Source organism: Schistocerca cancellata, chromosome 6 (genome assembly GCF_023864275.1).
Source record: "Schistocerca cancellata isolate TAMUIC-IGC-003103 chromosome 6, iqSchCanc2.1, whole genome shotgun sequence".
NCBI classification, from domain to species: Eukaryota; Metazoa; Arthropoda; class Insecta; order Orthoptera; family Acrididae; genus Schistocerca; species Schistocerca cancellata.
In genome coordinates this window covers 468,721,469-468,740,013 of record NC_064631.1, presented here as the reverse complement: position 1 = coordinate 468,740,013, position 18,545 = coordinate 468,721,469, and positions in this window count along the sequence as shown.

Sequence of the window (18,545 nt, the reverse complement as noted above, 5' to 3'; positions counted from 1 at the left end):
ACGAAATAGCAGGCAGAAATGAAAAATCTTAACTGGAAAACAAACAATAGACGCTTTGCAGCTCCTGAGAAAATTTCAAGAACCGACTTTCAGGATAGAAACGTGCAATCCTTGAACGGAATGGCAAGGAATCCTAGCATATGATGCAATATAATGTACCCTATGTCAAAGAATCCACTGTGATTCGCAAGTTACTCGTCTAGACGGCAACTGTGGAGAGTGAAGACTATCACTGACCTGCTGACTAATAGATCTCTCTTAAAACTGCAGTGACACCAAAGAAGATGCTAGGGGCAAAATGGTTCAAATGGCTCTGAGCACTACGGGACTTAACTGCTGTGGTCATCAGTCCCAAGGAACTTAGAACTACTTAAACCTAACGAACCTAACGACATCACACACATCCATGCCCGAGGCAAGATTCGAACCTGCGACCGTAGCGGTCGCGCAGTTCCAGGCTGTAGTTACTAGAACCGCTCGGTCACCCAGGCCGTCTGCTAGGGACATACCTGTCTGGCGAGACGTATCCTTTTCTGTTGCTCACGATTTCCGTTTTACGGAAGCATCGCAATATCAGTTTCATTGACACGTCAATAACAATTAGTAGATGCTTGTAGCATTTCTGAACAACAAACACAATTAAATAATCAGCCCTTAATTGCGTGCAAAACAAGTAATCTTGCAATTGTGAAGCACCCTCTAAACGTGAACCTCCAATCCAAATAAGTCCAGGAGGCCTGCTTTGCAGTAGATGTGGCTTTGCATACTATTCGCTTATGTTTGATTAATAAATCCAGTTTAGTCTGTCACAGTGATATTTAAGTTATTTGAAAGAAGCTGTGCGACTCTTAGGTAGATGGTAATAATAATTTAATATTTTTTTCTGTACGTTTTTGTACTTTATCTGGCTACGATCTTTGTTAAATACATGAATTTCATATTCTTCTGCGACGTAGAGTAACTCAGACGTTTAAATATATTTATGTGGTAATTATATTACAATGTGGTTCAATATACGTTTTTGATACGCCTATTAAATGCAGAATCGAATACCGAGAGAATAAAGAACCACAGCAGAAATTTATAGATTTCAAACTGACAGATGAATTTTAAAAGCTCAGTTAACGCAGTTATAAAACTGTAACGTACTTATTTCCAGTCGTTCTCTGCTGAATTAAGGGAATTAGTTTTTAATGCCACCAACAACACACAAACTAGTCCATTATGCACTACTGAAACAATAATTATTGTATGATTCGTGGGGTATTGCGACATTTTCAGTGTCGGAATGAGCTGGAAACATCGTGGGAATGTGCTTCGTGCAGTAACGCGATCATCCGTCTGCAACTTCAGAATAACGAATAGTCGTTTCCAGTCGAGTTGCTGTCCACAGTGGGTGTGGTCGCGCCAGATACTGTGGCCGATTACTTGTGCTAATTCACATCTAATTGGTCGCCGTGGGTGCCGCAGTTAGCACACAAACGCCAGGAGCTCTGGCTGCTAGACCTTAACGATTGCGCTTGGGTTCTTCTGGTTCTCTAATTAGAATTCGTTACCAGTGTGTGTGCTGCATTACTGACAATGCCCGAGACGTATTTACAGTACACTGCATTCGTATTACTTGCCGATATTGTACGAAAGTAGGATCAGAATTATCTCCGTTAAATTTCTAACTTATCAATTTTCTGTAGATGTTTAAAAGTCTGTTGGAAACTCAAAAAGAAAGAAAACACTCAGTGGCAGTAAAAAAAAGGAGAATTGGTCTTTAGACGAATAGTTAGATTAGTAATATAATAGCCACTGATCTCAAAGAGCCTTCATGCCAAAGAATGCCAAACACCACCATTCTAAAGGGACATTGTGACGTCAAATAACAGATTTGTTACCTCACACTGATTCCTCTGTCGGATGAAAGGGAAAAATTGTAACTGGTGGACGTTATTAAAATATAAATATAAATATGGAATAATAAAGCAGTAAAAAGCAATAAAGAAAACAAACGTCATTGTAAGGAAGAGAGAGGTTAATTAATTTAGGAATACGCTCTTTCTGAGAGGCACTGGTATTCAAAGGACATAGACAGAAAGGCTGTTACCCTTCCAATCCGAAAGATAATATACTAGGCCGGCAACTGGACCACATGCTAGAGTAAGTAATTACAGAATGAAGTAAGTGACTGGAAATTTGTGTTACTTTTTGAAGCATAGTTCGAACTGCTTGATGAATGACATCCCGACATGAAGAATCTGACATCAGAGGTATTACATCGTATTTATATGAAGATGGTCAACGACCGAATTAATTATTCAATGAAGAAAATCTCATTCATGACTGGACAGTGCAATAAAAGTGCCAAAAATGACTCTTGCCTTCTACCGAGATTTCATGTGCTAGCGACATGTTTTATTAAACAACAGTATGAAAACTTTGTTGTGGTAGAAGGATCGTTGTAATCTTTTCGCTGAAGGGTTAAGCAAGACGGAGTGAATGGTAAGCATTAACACCATAGCAGTGTTAGGTAATCAATCATACATAAGCAATATATCTGCTGGAGAAGATGGTGAATAGTACCAGATGCGGTGTCGCCTAAAGAACCATCCTAGAACTGACCTGACAAAGATCTGCTACATAAATCGGTATAATTGTGGGAGAATCTGAACCTCTCCTTTCCTAATGAGAATTTAGTCAATTACTGCATCATAACATCGAAACAAAATATGATTATATAATACTTAACGATATTCATTCAGCAACAGTAGGCATACCTTAAATACAAGGTAACTAGTTCAACTTTGCTGAATTCTCAGGCTACGTACCAAAAAACCTGTGTAAGTCTAATATCATGAATGTTTCTAGTCACGTTTTGAAATTTTATGCTCTAGTGGGTGATATATTTCTGAGAAAGCAATTATAGCGGCGTTCAATACGCTCTCAGTTTTCCTCAGGAATGCTGAGCTCAGAGAGAACGCTACAATTATAAGCAATGAATCATAACACCAATCACAGAACGTCGCGCGCTCTGTACAAAATTACCTATTATAGAGCCTGCTAAGGCTTACTATTGTTTCCTCTTGCCCTCTTTATGACCATCCCCGTTACGTTATCTCTTTTTTAAACCATCCTTTTTCGTGTTAGTTACATGTAGCACTTAACAGATACAAATATCAGTCACTTCTTATTCTTCCCGGAGATAATATTCGTTCGTATCTGCCATTCCTTTCAAACGTTAATTACCCTAGAAACTTTTCACTCCTTCTAGATGCAAGACAATATTTTCGGGTCTCTTGGCGTGTCAGTTCTCAGTATGTCCAGGACTTTTCAGTAAAAATAGCTTTCTTTGCATCTTCTGATGAAGTAAAACTACGCTAAGCAAGGAACACGAGAGGAAATCAATCCGTTTGTTACCTTATTCGCAGGGCAGTTCTTCACACTTTTCTTTCTTTGAACGTGGTGTCTCAGAACTGAATGTCAAGGACACAACAATTAATTGTTTTCAGTTTTCGTAGGAGAGCTACGGTAATGGAGGAATTGCTAGCGAAACGTTAACAGTAAGACGAACCTAAGTGAACGCACACAGGAAACTGCATAGCAGAACAGCACGTGGATAATCTTTCCTGTGGAGCTGTTCGGGGAAGACAAAGAGAAAACCGTCTTAAGGTGGCGTTTCACTTCATTGGTGATCTTTTTATCTGACGCCAGTGCCTGGTGTCGATTTTCTACGCTGATTGGAATTCCATTTTTTGTGTGACCGTAATTAATCGGTACTCCAGATCGATCGAGTTGATACTTCACTTAATACTCGATTTATACGAATCCTTGTGAGACCACGGCGATTTGGATCTTCCCTTTCTTACCCAACTTCGGGTGAAGCGTTGAGTCTTTTCGAAAGTATGTAATTGTACTCTGTGATTTCAACTGAACATTGCACAAATCTTCGCGTACTACTGTTTAGTGTCTCTGAGATGACAAAAGTCATGGGAGAACGATATGCACATATACAGATGGTGGTAGTATTACATTCACAAGTTATAAGAGGGCAGTGCATTGGTGTATCAGTCGTTCGTACTGAGGTGATTCATGTGAAAAGGTTTCTGACGTGATTATGGCTCCACGACGGGAAGTAAGAGACCTTGAACGCGGAATGATAGTTGTATCTAGGCGCATGGGACATTCCATTTCGGACATCTTGAGGGAATCCAGTATTCCAAGATCCACAGTGTCAAGAGTGTGCCGACAATACCAAATTTCAGGCATCATGTCTCACCACGGCCAACGCAGTGGTCGACGGCCTTCACTTAATGACCGAGAGCAGCAGTGTTTGCGTAGAGTTGTCAGTGCTAAAAGATAAGCAACACTGTGTAAAATAACCGCAGAAGTAAAATGGACATACGACGAATGCATCCGTTAGGGCACTGGGGCGAAACTTGACTTTCATGGACTATGGCAGCAGACGACCGATGCGACTGCCTTTGCTAACAGCACGGTATCGCCTGCGGCGCCTCTCCTGGGCTTGTCAAAACATCGGTTGGATCCTAGACGACTCGAAAACCGTGGCCTAATCAGATGAGTCCAGATTTCAGTTGGTAAGAGCTGATGATAGAGTTCGAGTGAGGGCAGACTCCACGAATCCATTGACCTAGGTTGTCAACAAGGCTCTACGTCATTTGGTCCCACTGAACCGATCAGTGATTAGGAATGGTTATGTTCGGCTACTTGGAAAACATTTACAGTCGCTCATGGTCTTCGTGTTTACAAACAAGGATGGAATTTTTACTGATGACAGTGCGCCATGTCACTGGGCCACAATTGTCCGCGATTGGTTTGAAGAACATTCTCAACAATTCGAACGAATGATCTTGCCATCCAGACGAAATCTAGCGATAATTTTGCGCACAAACTACTGTAATGGTAACACTTCGGCAATTATGGGCAGCTTTAGAGGCAGAATTGCTCAGTATTTCTTCAGAGGTCTATAACGACTTTTTAGGTCCATCCCACGTCGAGTTGCTGCACTTCGCCGGGCAAAAAGAGATCCGACGCGATGTTAGGTGGCGTCCCATACCTTTTGTCAGCTCAGTGTGTATGCTGTATTTTTCTGTGTGAGGCAGGTAGCATGTACAGGTCGTCGTTGTGATCTTCAGACAGAAATCTGTTAATGAAGCTCTTCAAGCGTAACCTTCTTCATCTCTGTATAATTGCTGCAATCTACATTTATTTCAACCGGCTTGGTGTAGTTATGCCCTGGCGTCCCTCTACAATTTTTAGCCCCCACACTTCGCTCTAGTGACAAACGACGACTCCTTGACGCTTCAGGATGTGGTCTATTAAACTATGATTTAGTCAGTTTTGTTCAATAAATTTCTTTGTTCTTCCGTTCAGTTCGGTAACTAATTATTGATACGATCTGCCCACTTACTCTTCAGAATTCTATTATAGGATATCTAGCTATTTCTGGAAGTTGTAAAACTGCATATTTTTCGGTTGCAGTTATACTATTGAAACAATTTCTTGATTAAATATCTTCATAGTCGACAATTTTTCTCAGATATATCGTTTCACTGTTAAAAAAGGGAACAGGTCCATTTCATAGAGTGATATCGAATCTGTGTTGCTGATTCTGGGAAACATAGAACGAGAGCAGAAACAAGGTGTAAAGCAAACGCAGTCATTTGCAGGTATTTCATCAGTCAGCACTCGAGACAATGTTCTTCATACAGCAGCAATGTGTCGGAGATAAGCAACGTTTGACAATAGTAACAGTGGCGCAGCAAGTGCCAGAATGTGACTGAGGTGCTTTATTACTAAGACTTTTAGATTTTCTGTAAACACTGACGTAAAGTTCCAGATGAAGAAAAGACACATGAATCTTGTCAAAAGTCGTATCTCTTAAAAACCAGTTTTAAATCCAGTTATGTCACATGGTAGTAAGGGATGGAAGTATTAGAGACTGAATCAATGAATAACTCATTAAAGAATAAAGACACATGCGTATGATGAAATATTAATCAGACTTATGTAGATCTGTGGACCGTATCTGAGCACTGTACCAAGCCTCCTAAGCAATATGTTCGAAAGATCCGACAGTTAGAGGTTTGTGTATAACTGCAGAGGTTGCGCGTGCTATTTGCGACACCCCTTAAGCTTTTTAATGAGGTGGATTGGTCAGAAGCGGAACCCACTTAACTTAATAAGGTCAAAGGTAACGCTGACTTCATCAAAGACAAGCTCTAGGCTGGAAACCACTTGACATTTATTTACTTCATTGATTTAGTTTCCAAAGTGATAAAAAAACTCTTCGGTAAAATAATTTTATAAAAAGTGCGACAGAGATGATGTAGGCAGCAGTGGTCCGATTTCCATATTATCAACCTTTTTTGGAGGTCAAATATAAATAGCTGAAGCAATCTCCTACATAATTTGTTCTCTCATTCAGTGTTTGGTATCAGAAAAGAAAAGCCAGTCTTTCAGTTTAGTACAAGGTACTGTCAGGGTGAAAGTTGAGCATTACACGTATCGTTCGTAATTTAAGAAAAGTGTTACATTTCGTGAACAACCTATCGTGTCCTAACGGAGGATAAAGGAAGGACAGGGCCACTGAGGTCAGTCTGCAAATCATGAGCGTGAGGAGCAAATGCAGGAAAATAAATTCCCAGCGGAGGCAGGCTGATGACTTGGATCAGCACCAAACACTTTCACAGGAAACCAACGAGAGGCATGGATTTTGGTACTCAACAGGATGCTTTCAGCAGGAGACTCACGTGAATCAGGGTCTGATTAACACTATTTATTAGTGATAAGACTAAAAACTACACTGAAGGCTAGTTCCAAACATTAGAAGAAGTAAAGGAGGCAATAGGTTGCTCAACAGAAGTCAGTGTTTGAATCAACGGGGTTGAGTGCAAACAGAAGTAGCTAACTGTAGCAGCATGTTAAGTTCAAACTCGAAAGTAGCACTCTAAGTGAGAAAAACAGACACTTCGGAGCTTACCAAGGCTGGCCACGGGTGACACGGAGTCGGCGCTCTAACGATCAGACTGAGTACTGCCTCTGAATACAAAAATACGAATTTTTAACGAATCGCAGCAGTGCCCTATTTCTCCCTTCCTATAGTAGCACCAGTCCACCGGCACTGAACAATCCTCGGCCAATCTGACGAGTCACTGTGTATCTCAGGGCGCCTCTGCTCAACCACATTTCCACTCTTATCCTTCTTCTGCTCTGTAGGTAAGTATGATTCTGAACTTTACATCAACAAATACCAAGTTTGGTAGCAACAGCTTTCAGCTGAAAGCTAAACGTCACTACCACTCCTATTATGGCCACCAGCAACGCTGTTTTACGTCACTTAGACCCATCCTCAGTCCTTGTGTGAGTGGGGACTGCACACTAACTTATGTAAACCCACTGACATTGTCGTTCCGAAGAGCAAGTACCAAGCTTGCTGCTTCCGCTAAAACGTGCCTTTTAACGGACATCTTATACTGTGATGTCTTATAACAGCGTCAAGGCGGCGGATTAAATTACCAGATAATTCTCTGAAGTCAGTCTTCTCCCCTTGGACAGCTGCACACAGTGTCTGCAAGGCTCTAGTATTAATGTTTGGCCTTGGTAACCTAAATGCTGTCACTTTTGTCTGTTATCTACATTGTGTCTCTTTTTCCTATCTTGGAATGCCTTTGATGGCACCCAACAGCCTTAAGCGTAAAAACGTATAAGTCATTCACGCCGTTAATATATGACAAACCACACACTTTTGTGCAAGATATGATCAGCAGAAGCGCTTATGAAGGGTTCCGTCTGCATGTAGAAAAGAAATTATGCATTAGGTTTTTCTCTAGTTCCAACAACATCCCAACGCTACTCTTCTTTTCGCTAAATTGCGAAAGGGATCGGTTCCTGGGTGCCTATTCTGTATCTTTCCTCGACTGTGCCGATCGTTTCGGTACTCAAGAGCACCGTATGGTCTACTACTCGAATTAGAGTCCCATCTTTATTCAGTATGCATTTCGGTAGCGATACCGTTCGTGTGTAGAGAACCGAAGCGTTGTTGTCGGTTCGCGTCGCGCAAGCCAACCAAAGCAAGCGGCCGCAGATCTGCGCACGTACACTGTAGCGCGCACATCGCCACGAACACAAAGCGGCTAGCAGACGACACAGGCGCGCTATTCTTCGCAATACCGAACTTGCGTTTTCGCAGTACGAAGTGTTGCTAAAATACCAACGGAAATGTCGGACGAAAATGAGGTTAGTAGGTTCACAGTTCAGTGACACTGAAAGAGCGTTAAGGATTGCTATTGTGATTGTCGTTTATGGGTATTTTATTTGAAACAGAAACAGCAATCATGGGTATGGAGAGGCACTTATTATTCAACAGTTTTTGCCAGTATTTGTGCGTAGTACCACATTGCACCGATATACCTATAAAAACACCCGAAAAATGATTGAGAGTTTGAAAGAATAAGAAGACAAACAGAATGTGGTTATAACTCACTCCTAGAGATCCAAATGATTAAGTTGCCCATTTCCCTATATGATACATCAACGATTTCGGCCTTAAAAACAAAATTGAAAAAACGCATTTTCGAGAGATCCTGCAGTTCGTCGAAGTTTATAATATGCATCTCATGAATGAAAATGTTTCGTATATGGTGCTACAGTTTAATAACATTACGGTGGAGATCTTTCATCTCTGTCTGCTGTTGTTGAGGATTCGATCGCAGATAAAGACTTGTGACAAGCAAGATTATGAAGATGACTGCTGCTAGTTACATTCCCAGTAATTTAGGTTGTGCTCTCAGATTTCTGTCTAACCGCATACTCAGAAATCGCTACATATTCGGAAAAAAATGGTGAATTATTTCTGACAAGAAAACATATAAATGTCACTGTCGGTCTTTTCACTCACTTCAATTTCATCTCCAACATTTCATATTTCGTATTTTAAACACACAGAAATCACTGAATCATTACTGAGGAAGTGCGCTCTTACATGTAAGTAATATTGCAGAAAAATCTTAACTTACACGAACAACACTGTCTCAGAACGTGTTGCATATATGAAGAGGGGGAAAAAAAATTTGCACCCGTCCATGCGAGAACCCGTGTCTCTACGTGTAGCGATCTCGCGCGCTAACCACTTTTTTTCCCACAGAAACAGTAACAAAAATGGCTACAATGAAATGACGTAGGCTACGCTAAACAACAGCTATGCGGGGCTTAATTCTTACACTATTGCGGAGGAACGTAGGGTGACTTCGTTGACAAACGATGCTGCGTAAGTCAGAAATGCGTAATAGTTTGGAAGGTTTCTAATATCAGGCGTCACATAATTGCTTTCCATTGTTACTTGAAAGTTGTAAACACGTTTCGATAATTACTAACTAACCATTTGTGGGAAAAAGTACACAAAGTGACCAGTAACGTCAGTTCACACTCATGTAATATACGTAAGCAGAGCCGATGTCTTGCTATTTAATGGTCTTTAAACTCTTATTTGCATTAAAATAACACGTATTTTGAGAGAATATTGAACGAAAACGTTTCCTTTTTGGATGTAATCATTCACAGTAACAACCAAACCTAACCTAACCATATTTCTAACAACGGAAAATAGTCTATTACGAACTCACTTTCCAACTGGATACGTCCCCTGGTGATTCTTTAGTAACACAATCACTAAATCCAAAGCTAAAACAGCTAAATATGTTTAAAATAACAAATTATAGGTGTACATTAACTACAACTCACCGATCGACAGGGCCACACCGAAATCCAAAACCGCTCGGTACAATTGACGTAAAATCGGTGGGAGGACCGTTCGGTAACAGGTCTCAGAAGCTTACTGAATAGGATATTTCGATAAAGAACCGAAAATGACGTCACTACCGAAACGAACAAACTACACCGATCGATATGAACGATACAGAATAGGACCCCTGATATCGTCCAGTAGGCTACACGATTTTGCTAGGTGATGTAATCGCACCGTGATCGATGAAGAAACGTTAATGGGAAGCTCAATAACAACTTAAGCCACATCCTCAACTGCGAAATAATCCTGATATGGGCCACCACCCCCGAACTGAGCTGCTGATCTGAGCATTCGAACACTCTCATTGCACTCAGACCATTGGTCCGACTGTTGGGCTGGGTTAATATGACCCTAATTGTTTTCATTTAACTTGGCAAAACTAATTCCTTCCAACGTCTTAATATTTTGGAGAAAATGAATCTTCGTGACATTCTTATAATCTTAGAATAGTGGAATCTTGGAATAAGACTGGAAACCTTCTGAAGATGAACATTCAAACACAACATTCAGACACAACCATACACTTTGCCCAACATAGTTTCTTAACGCAATGGAATACCATATACAACAGGACCACTCCTAATATATCACTCCGGTGTTCAAAACAGTCTTCGGGCTGACGACAGCTTCACTTTTCCAGTTTAACAGTCATTGCCAAGCACATTTCTGTCACTAGCACCTTCACCATTAACCTGAAATGAAGTACCTACATCTTAATAAAAAGAGTAGCAGCTGAAAATGATCACTGCACGATCTTAAAACCTGCCTTCCATACTCCATGACGGTGCACGAGGGACTATTTGATTTTGTGAGAGTTGAGAGCTAATCCAGAAACTAGTTCCTCATTACGTATTTCATTTAGTCAGCGCTGAGATTATACACTGTCTCATCCATGGGTACCCATATTAGTTCTACCCCTCTCCCATTAATGGCAATCTACTGTTCAGTGGTATCTCGTTTCATAGTTTGCATCATGACGTCACGAAGCGTTCTCTGACGTCTTGGAAAACCCCTGAGACTAGGACCATCTCAGAAATAGCAGGAACATTCAGCTAGTAGTGACAAGTTTATCGAATGAAGACTCCGTTCATGTTTGATGATTCCACACTTTCACTTAATCCATCCTGATAAATGAGCTGGTTATTACAAACGAATGTTCGAAAAATTACTGATACAACTTCTTCATCTCAGTTTAAAGCGCTACGTACGTATATACTGCCATAAATTTCTGTTCCCGTATTTCGCGCCATATTCTTTTAGTAACCATACCTTTTTTGAGTCATTCTTTTTTGTCACAGTAAACGCTAAGATCATATTGCCTTGAATTATCTGTAACACAGTTAGTTACTTCTTTTCATGTTCCAGTCGTGAACCGAGTGAGGATAAAATTATATACGAACCAGTATATTGTTCTTCAATCCTCCCACAGATTAGTCTATGCGACTGTCTCTTGTTTTATTGGAAGTTTCACTTGCTCCCGTTAAACTTCAATATTTTTCGCAACAAGCCATTTTTCTTTCAATTATTAACAGTGGCACTGACTTTGGATGTGAAAAAAGTTTCCAAACTTAGTACAGCTAATAAGTGAATAAAAAGATGCCATGTCAACATTGCCTCCATTGCCCCTGATGTGTGGTCACACAGTGATACAAACTGCTGTTTAATGTATCGTTATGAGGAGAGAATAAGTTCAAAGTTATGCTCCAACTTATGTGGCTTGTATGGAGCACAATTTGCTATCAACTAGTTTTCGGTACTTGTAAGCGTATATTTGCTATCAACTAGTTTTCGGTACTTGTAAGCGCATATAGTGGGCTTCTCCCCATCTAAAGTCCAGTTTACTTTGTAACACAAATGTACCATAACAGGCGGTATTTATTTTATTTTTTCTTTGCTTTAAAACTGATATTCCATTTAGGCTGTGAGGACTATGAAGGGTGTTATCTGTGGAACGGTTCTGAACACCCAATTCCTCGAAGTAAGGTGACATTCCCTAGGTGACACAATAACGCAACAGAAAATGTGAAGCCAGCTTAGGTCCTTCGGGACCACTAAACGGCTACTTCGTATTTATCTAGCGCACCGACGAATCCATCAACGCCATAGGAAAGAATGAAACTTGAAAAACATGGTTATGCTACGCGGGTTGAATAGCAAGCAAAATGATCCTGTCAATGTTTCTTAAACTGCTGTATATTTATAGGCCTTTGTGACAAGTTTTGCGGTCGAGGAGGTTGTAGAGTATATCCTGGTTCCTCTGAGTCACGTCTGCGATAGCACTTTCATCACAGCCAGATGGCCTGGCACTGGCCGACGCATAAGCAGTACTGCAACATCTTTTCTAAATTTTTCTCTCATTTTATACGACATGCTCTCTAATATCCCTACAGTACCCCGCCAACCGCAGATTTTTCACAAGGAAAAAGAAGGATACGATTACCTAACGAGACGTTTGGACAAAGCTTCTGTTATTTCGGGAGGGTATATCGCTGCGTAGGCTATAGACAATGGATGACAACAGTAGAGGTCTGACCTCGTCTCTCCGTCCTACACACTCACTCAATAGAGGGAGCTCTTGAAGCAGAGCGAGAATGTAACAGCGCCGTTTCAAAAAGGTAACCTGTGATGAAAGTTGTCACAGATGTCACATAAACTTATTTAGAAAGTATCGGGAACGAGTATTCCTGAAGTGGTTTATGGAAATCCCGTAGCATTTAAATCCGGAAGGCTAGACTAGAATTCGTACAAAGACGCTGTGGAAGACATGTCGAGTGTTTTAGCGACTAACAGACAGGAAAGCATATTTCAGTAGAAAGAGTAGAAATGTCTGGAGTTGGTAGTACAATTTGTGACTTTAAAGAACATTCGTATCAAACAGAAATGTCCGATTTAAAAAAAGGTATGCTTTTTAAGGTGTTGTAGTGGAAATAATTTAAAAATATTAAAAATCTTATGACAATTTCGAACGCGATTTTCGGTACTGAACTCTGCAGAGAGTAACAAATTTAAAAATCTGAACATATAACTGTGGCCTGTATTTAGAAAGACATCAAGAATCTGAACATTGAACTGATTACCAAATAAACGTCCTTAGCATCTACGTAACATGAACATGTCTTCCTTCAACGTTATCCTTCATTTTGCATCACTGGGAATCCAGAGGTACAATTCTTAGGTATTGAGGAAGTAAGGTACGTAGAGTAAAACCGAAGTACGACGTCTCCATTGCAGCATATAATCGAGGATCGCAGTGGCCAAATACTTTTCGCAATGGTAAATACGCTGAAGTGTCATTTTGTACTCCCGATGTAATTCTCACAAACTGTAAATACAGGGCTATTACAAATGATTGAAGCGGTTTCATAAATTCACTGTAGCTCCATTCATTAACATATGGTCACGACACACTACAGATACGTAGAAAAACTCATAAAGTTTTGTTCGGTTGAAGCCGCACTTCATGTTTCTGCCGTCAGAGCGCTCGAGAGCGCAGTGAGACAAAATGGCGACAGGAGCCGAGAAAGCGTATGTCGTGCTTGAAATGCACTCACATCAGTCAGTCATAACAGTGCAACGACACTTCAGGACGAAGTTCAACAAAGATCCACCAACTGCTAACTCCATTCGGCGATGGTATGCGCAGTTTAAAGCTTCTGGATGCCTCTGTAAGGGGAAATCAACGGGTCGGCCTGCAGTGAGCGAAGAAACGGTTGAACGCGTGCGGGCAAGTTTCACGCGTAGCCCGCGGAAAATTGGCTCATGCCAGAACTGGAGACCGACAGCGCCGACTTCATCTTTCAACAGGATGGTGCTCCACCGCACTTCCATCATGATGTTCGGCATTTCTTAAACAGGAGATTGGAAAACCGATGGATCGGTCGTGGTGGAGATCACGATCAGCAATTCATGTCATGGCCTCCACACTCTCCCGACTTAACCCCATGCGATTTCTTTCTGTGGGGTTATGTGAAAGATTCAGTGTTTAAACCTCCTCTACCAAGAAACGTGCCAGAACTGCGAGCTCGCATCAACGATGCTTTCGAACTCATTGATGGGGACATGCTGCGCCGAGTGTGGGAGGAACTTGATTATCGGCTTGATGTCTGCCGAATCACTAAAGGGGCACGTATCGAACATTTGTGAATGCCTAAAAAAACTTTTTGAGTATTTGTATGTGTGCGCAAAGCATTGTGAAAATATCTCAGAGAATAACGTTATTGTAGAGCTGTGAAATCGCTTCAATCATTTGTAATAACCCTGTACTTGTTTATTACTTCCTTTTGCAAGCGAACGTGTAGCGGTCAACCGCATTTGCGGCTGGAGATTGACTTAAATTTCGTAATTGTTTCTCGTAACTTCGTCAGGGATATACAAAAAAGCGCAACTAAATATACATGAATAAGAGGAGATGATCGAATGGTAAAGTAACAGCACAAAAGAAAGAAACTTAGAAAGAAAATATATGCTAAGAGAAAGATGAATATGAAAGGAAGAAACGAACATAAATATGAATAACAGAGAAATAACAAGAACATAGGGCAGAACAGATGCGTTATAAGATTAGAATTAATATTTACTCGGACTAGAACTGTGTACTAAGGTATTATCCTGGACATTTCGAACACCAAGTATGTTAAAGTGATCCTGTAGGAACAAGTTCACCACATGCGACACCACTAGACAGCATCGAAAGTATATGGACCAAATGCTGCTAGTTACTTACCTGTGCCGTCTCGAGATTTCATAAGCGCCTTTCATGAAACTTCAGTGCTGTCAGATGAAAACGTACGGAGGAACTGGCATCTCAGTCAGTTATAGGCCATCTTGTCCCGCACCAAAAGCTTGAACCTGCATTTTAACTATGTACTAGTGCTCATTTAGGATGGTGTCGTGACTGGAAGTACCTGAACAGCAGGAAGGAAGGAAGGAAGAGTTATCAACAATGTTTAAATCAGAATTTCAGGTACCCTTTCACTTTCACCTTTGTTGATTTAACGCTTCTTTCAAGAATGGAGCTGAAAATGTCGACTTTCAACAAGTGTTACAAGTTAACAATTAGAAAAAAGTTTAAACAGAGATTTCATCTCTAGCCCATTGTTCTATTTGCTACAACATGATAGTAATCAATTAATTCGGTACAATCATCTTACAATTACGTCCTCTGATAAGACCTCTTTGGCGTTTGCTTGCCCACAAAAAGGGCCGAGAACAATACGTCTGGATACCATGGGCATCAGTTTTACAAATACCTTTTAATATGGTCAATGAGATATTGTCAGCGGAAAAAGTTGACCACGCCTCGAATTTCAGGCATTTACATCCTCCGCATAACTTTTTTGTTCTTTCAATGGAGATATAGTGAGACATGATAGAACCACATGTGTATATTGCTAGGTAATCCACTCACATAATTCCACGCCATATCTGACACTTGTAGTCAATACTGAAGGATTAACCCTCCAATCAAAGAAAATACTGAACGACTTCTAAAGCGAAATTTATTGCGATACCCGATGCGTGGTAGAGATCCATATGATTTGGAATCGTAGAAGGAAACACGTGTGTAGCAAACGCTCAACTGACGAAAGGCAGCATTAAAAGTAAATGAAATTTTCCTGAAGCATTAATGTATTTCAAGGTCAACTGCATCCATGGAAAACGCCATCACAGAAATTGTAATAGCTGAATTCGAGTTCAGTTCCATGACTAACCTCCTAGAGCCTAGGTTCTCCTTTTGAAACACACAATGTACTTGGGACAGCAACCAGCCACAAATTTACTTTTAATTCCTTTATTCAAAGGGTACCATTACCGGTTTCGAATTGTTCTGATTCATCTTCAGACGTTTTCCATGCTTTCTTTACAACATGTGGTGCGTTTTATAAAAGATTAATTGTCGTGAAATGTTTGGAGTGTTTGTTTTCATAACATTCGTGCAACATATGTGAATACACTCCCATTGCATTCTTATCGCTGCACGCATACATTTTTCTCACTAAACACTTTAGATTTGCACAGAAAAGATTTCTACCACGGACCACAAGTTTGGATACATACAAAGTGCTGTCCCAACACTATCAACATTTGTCTTCAAATAACAGCCACGGTCTTCAACCGTGTAATAATATGACAAAATTACACAATGTACTGTTTGCTCTTGGTTAGTTCATCTGCTACGGAGACTTACAAAAGCTAGAATCGATGACAAAGAGGAAATAATGAATTGTGAAAAGAGAATAGAGAACTCCATCAGATGCACGTTAGAGATTGCAATGCTTACAAATTACACGGCGCGAAGGCCAAAACACTGATGTGATATTCAGGGGGATTATAGTTAAACTTTCAAAACGCTGTAGAAATACCACCACTGGTCAGAATGACCTCAAATTGCAAAGCAATGTTATCGGAGAAGCGGGAAAACGTATGGCAGAACAAAAATAGTTTGAAAATTGATCAACAGATGGCGCTTAATGTGTCAGAATACGTAAATGAAAATACCTGTCATGCGCACAAACCACTGAAGTCGGTATAAACACGCCAGGTACACGGCTTTTCCTCCTTTCGCATCTGCGACGTTGGTCATAACTGTCGCAATGCAGAACCGCGCTCTGCTTGTGAAGCTGTGTTACAAGAATGATGACTGTACACACGTCGCACTGCAGATGTTCCGGACACTGAATGGTTTGAAAAAAGGCTTTGGTTCGATGACTGCCGTGGGTCTGGAGAGAATGATTCGGAAATTGGAAAAGACGGATCCTTTCGGTGTGCAACCTGGTAGAGGGAGGAACTGATTCGACGTCGGTGGAAACAGTGGCTACAGCACTGTAGAAGGAGACGAGTGATGGTATGCGAACGTGTAGTACACGGAGAATTCCCCGAACATTGGACACACCCGTGAACACGGTGCGTAAAATCCTACGAAACATCCTTCTTTGCTATCCATTCAAAATTCCCCATGTGCGTGAGTTGCTTCCTGTTGATCTGCCAGCAAGAAAGAGCACTACTTTAGAGTTTCTTGCTCGCATTGAAGTGGACAATGATTGGCCTTGTATGATTTTGTGGACAGACGAATGCCACTTCCATCTGACAGGATATGTCAAGACACAGAATTGTCGAATATAGGCAACGTAAAATCCTCACGCAAATCAATCAGTGCCACTTCATCCTGATAAGGTCACTGTGTGGCGTGTGTTTACCGCATCATAAATCATAGGGCCATATTTTTTCGAAGAGACAGATGATACCGGTCCTGTTACATGTATCGTCACTGGTAAGCGCTATGAGTGTCTTGGGCAACCACGTCATTCCAGCTCTCCAACAGCAGGATATGTGAATGGGATCATTTTTACGCAAGATGACGCACCTCCGCACTTTGCAAATCCAGTTGAGCAGCTGCTGACGCGCCATTTCAGAAATGCTAGAATTATCAGCCACCATTTCCCTACAGCATGGCCGTTCCGATCAGCTGATCTTAATCCGTATGACTTCTGCCTGTGGAGCTGTCGGCATTGAAGGCACACATTGCGCAACACGCTCTGGACGTGGCCCCAGAAACACTTCGATAAGTTGTGGAACGTGCTGTTCCTCGACATCAACCTGTTGCAGAAAACGGTAGACAGCATATTGAACATGTTTTACACAAGTTACAAGGACATTATTAATCATATTTGATTTTGATTGATGATTTTTATGCGGTTTTTGGCCTCAGATTGTAGTGAAACGACGCAAGTTTTGTATAAGTGATTTTTTTTTTTTTGACATATGACCATGTGCAGACATCGTCACCTACGTCAGTTACAACACACTTCAAAATTATTTAAATTCTTTTTAAATTGTCTCTGAATGGTTCTTGAACGAAACTGTAAAACATCATCATTTGAGTCGTATGCGCAGAATTACGTCACTCAGTCCAATTTGTTCGCGCAAACTTTTTCCAATTTAGATGTTTTGTTTCTTCTCAGAAATTATATTAGTGCAAGTTATTTGATTTAACAAATATTAGAACAACATTGAATAAACTTTCCAGATTCGAGAGGGTGATATTTCGAAATTAAGATATGTTTGATTCCATATTGTTTTATCATACCTTGAAACTTTTGACTAATAAAGGCACTACCGTTGTCAGACACAAGTCGTTTAGGAATGCCCCAGCTAACAAAGTAATTTCGAGTAAGACAGCGTATAACGCTTGCAGTATTCGCTCGTTTCAAAGTATATAGCTTCACATGTTTGCTTCACGTGTTTGGACCAACGTTCCATTACAACAAACACGTAAGTAAATCCTCCTGAACTACGAGGCAGAGGGCCGAAAAAATCTAGTGACAGTAGATCCCACAGACCTCGAGGAATTACAGCATATAATTTATAACGCTTGGATTTGTTATTAACTTTAACCTTTTGACAGGTTTCACAAGTCCTAATAATACTTCTCACAATACGGGACATATTTTTTAAATAATAATACTTCATTAGATGTTTAATACATTTACGAATTCCAAAATGCCCGTAACCTTCACGAATATAAGTAATTAATTCGTACACAACAGTTTTCGGAATGCAGATTTTCCATCTCTGGTGTTCCCTCTGTGCTTTCCAATACAACAAGTCGTTGAAATATAACCACGCTCCCCGGGTGTTAACTGTTTCGTCCCGATTTTTAAGGTTTTGTATAAGTTCCCTATATTGATCGTCATTTCTTTGATTGCATCTAATAGCAGTTACTATCCGTTTAACC